We start from the raw sequence: 5,493 nt of genomic DNA, 5'->3' as shown, positions 1-5,493 counted from the left end.
GGGTCGGGACCCCATTTGGGGTCGAACGACCATTTCATGGGGGTCGCCAAGCAAGGCTGTCCGCCATTTTTTCCCCCTTTTCTTTGGCCACGGCCCTGGCACCCGGTGATGTATAACTGGTTGGGGGTTACCACAACATGGGGAACTCTATTATGGGGTCGCGGCATTAGAAAGGTTGAGAACCACTGCTGTATATCCTCTTAACTTTAAGGCTTCCAAATGCACTCTTCTGAATGCACCCTTGGCTTTAGCCATCCTGTTGGGATGTAGAGATGGTTAGATATTCTCCTTGGAAAGAATGACTCTCATTGGCAGGGCTTGATGGAAGTCAAGGGGGGGCTCCATAATCTGTGGCCTGTCAGACATGGGTTCCATTGCTGATTGGGCAGATGTGAACTCCATTGCTCATTGAACAGATGTGGAATCCATTAAGGGTCTTGCAGATGTGGAGTCCATTCATCATTTAGTAAGGGAAATTCTTTCAAGGGAGAGATTCTGAAACCCCCATTTACACATTCTATTTATACATTTATTTTATTTACACTTTTTATACATGAATAAATTACATATTTATTCAGGAGGCCTAAAAATTGTTGGCATTAAAATGTAGCATGAGGCTGTTAGCATAAAATTAAATTATGTTATAGGCTAATTGATCCTAATCTTTTAATTAAATTACTGCTGACAGCTGAAGATTTTTTTAAAAAAAAAAATCCCATAAACATTTAAGATACTAAACAAGAATTTCCCTGTAGCTTAATGTTTTGTTGTTGTTCTAAATTAACCCTTCTTTGCTGGAGTATCTCACTTGTGACTGGCTCCTTTTTCATTGGAATTCTCTGAATCTGTCTACATTAGGGAAAGCTTTACTACAAGAATTCAGACTTGTTGTTGACTATGTCTTCTTCAATTTCCTTCCAACTGTTCCAAATGGTAGGTAGTAATGAAGTAAAGAAATCAACAACAAACTTCTACCAACTGTTATCTCAAGAAGCATGCTGAAAAATCTTGAAAGTTTCATGACATAAAGTAAATTTCAACTAGGTATACTTCAGTAATGTCAGATACACCCACACACATCCGGTAATACTTAAACACATTTCTGCATTACTTTTCATAAACGTTGTATTATATTTAAACTTTTAGGAAAAGCGTATTCAAATATATAATGTTGCTCCAAGCAGAAACAGTGGACAAGAGACCATTCAAACCATGCAAAAATTGTGCCAATTATCTAGCTTTCATAGGGTCACATTCTACCATATCTGAAAGCTGACCTTAGATTACACAACTGAAAGGCTGCATACCTTGATCTTGTCTAGGAGATCAAGAACCATTGGGAAATTATTCCCCTCCTTCCAGAAAGAAAATAATGAAACTGACCAATATGGCCACTTAGACCACCTGAAAAAAGAATAGTGATGGGAATCTTGTTTTGCCCTCAACCACAGCTGGAATAAAAATTGCTCTGGGACTGAAAACGTGAAGAGCAGTATCATTCTGACGGCATCCATTGGTCTTGACACTTCTTGCTTCTTCTTTTAGCCAGGAAGAAACAAGAGCTGCTCTTTTTTCCCTGCACTTTTGCTCTGTGCCTTATTAAAGTGTGAGTGTAAAAACATGGCTCATAAAATGATTTAAGCCACTGAATAATTCCTGGAAAAGCAGGTAAAAAATTATCCCAATTCATCAAGCCCTCGTGATTTGCTTATCTAGGCTGTTGCCCACAGGCATTCTTCATTGCAGACATTTTTTATTATTATCCTGCAGACATATATCCATTTATTAAATAATGTTAGGTATGTATATAATTATTCCATAAAAGGAAAACTACTTTATACTGAGTCAAACCAATCTATTCTGTAATGTCTGCAGTGCCTAAACCAGTTTTTGTTTAATTGTGATTTGTCAAGTAGATTGGTTGGGTTCCTACAGCCACTATCATACTTGCTGAGTTCCCGCAAGTATATTACGTTAAACTAAATAAACTCATAGTTATAGCATACAAGATGTGTAAACCTCATTGAATTGCAGCAACCTTTTCAGATAAATCTTTTTCCAGATGTATATGGGCAACTTTCTTTTCCAGTGCTACCAAAAATTAAAGCTGAATAAAAATGCTGCATTTTTATTTTCACCGTAATGTGAAAAATTATGCAATTTTGTTTAATTGAACGTACCCTAAAATGATCTTCCTATATTATAGGATCCCTGGAATTGAATACTAAACAATCCACCAGCATCTCAAAAATCTTTCCTGGTATTGGTCAGCTAAGCTGTTTCTGAAACTCATCCATTTATATTACAAGACTTTTGTAATTTTTAGCTGACATATCACAGGCTCTTAGAGACCCTAGTTTAACAATTATTTCCTTCCTGGCAACTCAGCGTCTCCTTACTAGTTCTGAATTTCAAATTTACAGCTGACTCTGTCTCTACATATAATTCCTTTGTGACCTTCCTCTGACCCATTTTTCTGCCTCCTGCAGATTTTCCACTTATTTTCCCATCCATGCACTGAAATGCTTACATTGCAATGTTCTAATCAATGGATATAGATATGACGATAATAATGATACATGACTACTTAGGATTATAGATAGTAAACTAAACACCAACACAAAGTTGATTTAACGTTGGAGGGATGATTCCCCACACACTCTACTCCTGAATTATATGTACTTACGATTTAATTTGTGATCCGGATTAATTGCTAGGTTTTATTCTACTGCTATTATTTTCTAAGTTTTCATGCAGGTTGTAATTAGTTTAAGCTAATACTTAACTATTTTTTAAATGATGTGGTTTATTTGCTGTATATTTCTAGCCTCAAAACAGAGGGACTAGAAAATATTTCTTCAATTTCCTAAGAAATTGCTTGGCTGTCTTCCTGGTCTGTAAAATTTGAAGTATTGTGTGAAACTGCTTGTAATCAAAAACAGAAGACAAGCATGGCATGGAAGCTAACACACACACATAGAGAGAGATGAGAGAGAGGGGGGGAGGGGAATGAATTAATACCATTCCTACTTGCACTGCTACTTTACAACAGAGAGCAAAAATATTGATATCATTGGTAGCAAGTATCTATTTAAACCACCTCTGCCTTTATTTATGCTCTGCAGGTTTTTTTCCTACAGTGGAAGGCTATTCCATCTTTCCCATTGTTGTTGGTTTTTTTTTTTTTTTGTTAATACACAAACAACATTCTCAGTCTTTAGATTATTTATTTGATATTGCTTTCATTAATAACATATACAATCATGAGCCGCTCTTGTGACATGCCACTACTGGCTGACAACATTCAAAGCAGTGTTATGCTCACATACAAGACATAGATGCACTGTAGTCATTGCACTAAATAGGTTTACTTCTTGTGCTAGGAGATGAGGACTCAATGTAGAACACAATTATTTTCCATAGTATCACCCACTGGTTGCACATAGATGGACTTTATGAACTGAACTGACGGAGGCAGCTTCAGGCTTGTAAACACATCACATATGAACTAATCCATAGGAATAGCTTACCATTTTTGTTCAGGTGCAAGGTGCAAGGAAGTCCTGAAACTTGTAAACATTGTCTTGAAACCCAGCAAAGAACTGCAGTTGTGGTTACCATATGGCAGAAGCCTAGAACTGAAGTTTGCAGGTGTAACATCAACGCTCCAGGGAGAATATAATACAATAAGGCAAAACTGAGTTCAACTAATATAGGTTGTATCTGAAGCCTGCTAGCATTTGAATTATGACAGTACATGATTTGGGCCCTTGCTCTTGGACAAAATCAGCTCTTACTTAAAGAAGAACAGTGATATAAACTTCTGGAAGCTTCTTCACATATTGACTACTGCTCCTAGTACTGGCATAGACTTTTGGAGGAGACATTATTAGGATCCAAAGAGGATCTTCTTTGGTACACATGAGGAAAGGAAAACATATGACAGGCAGGAAAGCTGATCTGCAAAAAATATGCTATAAGTCGACGTTGAAAATCTACAAGTAAATAGAAGCTGTTTTGACAGAAGGATAAATTCTCTCATTTTGAGAATACCAAATACCTGCTTTTTTCCCCACTGCCTTTCAATATAGATTATCTGGACAGTAATTATTTTAAGATTAAAAGGCATCCATCTTAGGTCTGTTCACGAACCATTATAAGGATTCTAGTCATAGAATATGTCCGTGTGCAAGAATATTTTTTAGAGAGTGAAAAAAGACTAAATCCCTCTGAGACATTTCAGATCTTTGTCAAATATTCAGCTTTTCTTGAAAGCAAAAATTTCCAACCTTAATTCTAGCAAGATATAAATGCCTGTAAGAACATGCTCGTAGATGTAATCCTTTTCTAGCTTTATATCAATATCAAATAGCTTCCACTACACCAGTCAATTTTTCAGCACTTTTATCATCATTTACTTTAAAGTTGCTTGGTGAACATCTCTTATTTTCCTTTGAAAATAGATAAGGTTGCTCTGGGTGCTACTTAATACTTTAAATTAAGCATATTAGCATTCTTGAATTCCAATCTTGGCTAACTCATGTAAACCATGGAGTTCAACCAGTAAAAAGTATAGTAACTGTGTATCAGCCAGGCCAATCCCAAGGTCCATTTGGGCTTTCTGCTATAACGCATCCTTATTGATTTGTAGTCTGGCACCTACAGCATACTAATCACCTCACTGAAAAAAGCAAGACCACTGTGCATCTTTCCAGCAAAGACATAGAGATATCATCATGTTTAGACTAGAATGGTCTGACAGTCCTAGTTGCTGATCCCAGCAAAGCAGATTTGCTCATTATTAATCATGCAGGGGAAGTATCAGAGCTAAAATGACAGTATTTGAGGGGCTGCCACAAACAAGAGGGGGTCAACTTATTTTCCAAAGCACCAGAAGGCAAGATAAGAAACAATGGATGGAAACTAATCAAGGAGAGAAGCAACCTGGAATTAAGGAGAAATTTCCTAACAGTGAGAACTATCGACCAATGGAACAGCTTGCCTTCAGAAGTTGTGGGTGCTTCATCACTAGAGGTCTTTAAGAAAAGACTGGACACTATCTGTCTGAAATGGTATAGGGTCTCCTGCTTGAGCAGGGGGTTGGACTAGAAGACCTCCAAGGTCCCTTCCAGCTCTATTCTGATTGATTGGTTGATAAAATCTGGTGTATATATCTGGTGTACATGGCTTCTAGCTAGATGATATAAAGTCAATCATATATGAGGAGCAATTGATGCTAATGTTTCTTTCCGGGTTTTTGACATGTGCACCAGTTAGTACTGATAATGAATGAAGGCAAACATATGTGTCCCAGAATAATGTTGCAGGATCCAACCAGGACCAGAGGTTTAGTCTTCTGAGCTTTCAGACTCATGCAGGAACCCCATCCTCAGGGAACTTCTCTCTCACCAGAAATAGAGAGAGAGAGACATTCCCTGAGGATGGGCTCCAGCACAAGTCCGAAAGCTCGGAAGACTAAACCTCTGGTCCTGG

This window comes from Crotalus tigris, unplaced genomic scaffold (assembly GCF_016545835.1).
Source record: "Crotalus tigris isolate CLP2741 ecotype Arizona unplaced genomic scaffold, ASM1654583v1 scf7180000018368.3068619, whole genome shotgun sequence".
NCBI classification, from domain to species: domain Eukaryota; kingdom Metazoa; phylum Chordata; class Lepidosauria; order Squamata; family Viperidae; genus Crotalus; species Crotalus tigris.
The sequence above is the reverse complement of the archived record's forward strand: the minus strand, read 5'-3'. Positions refer to the sequence as shown.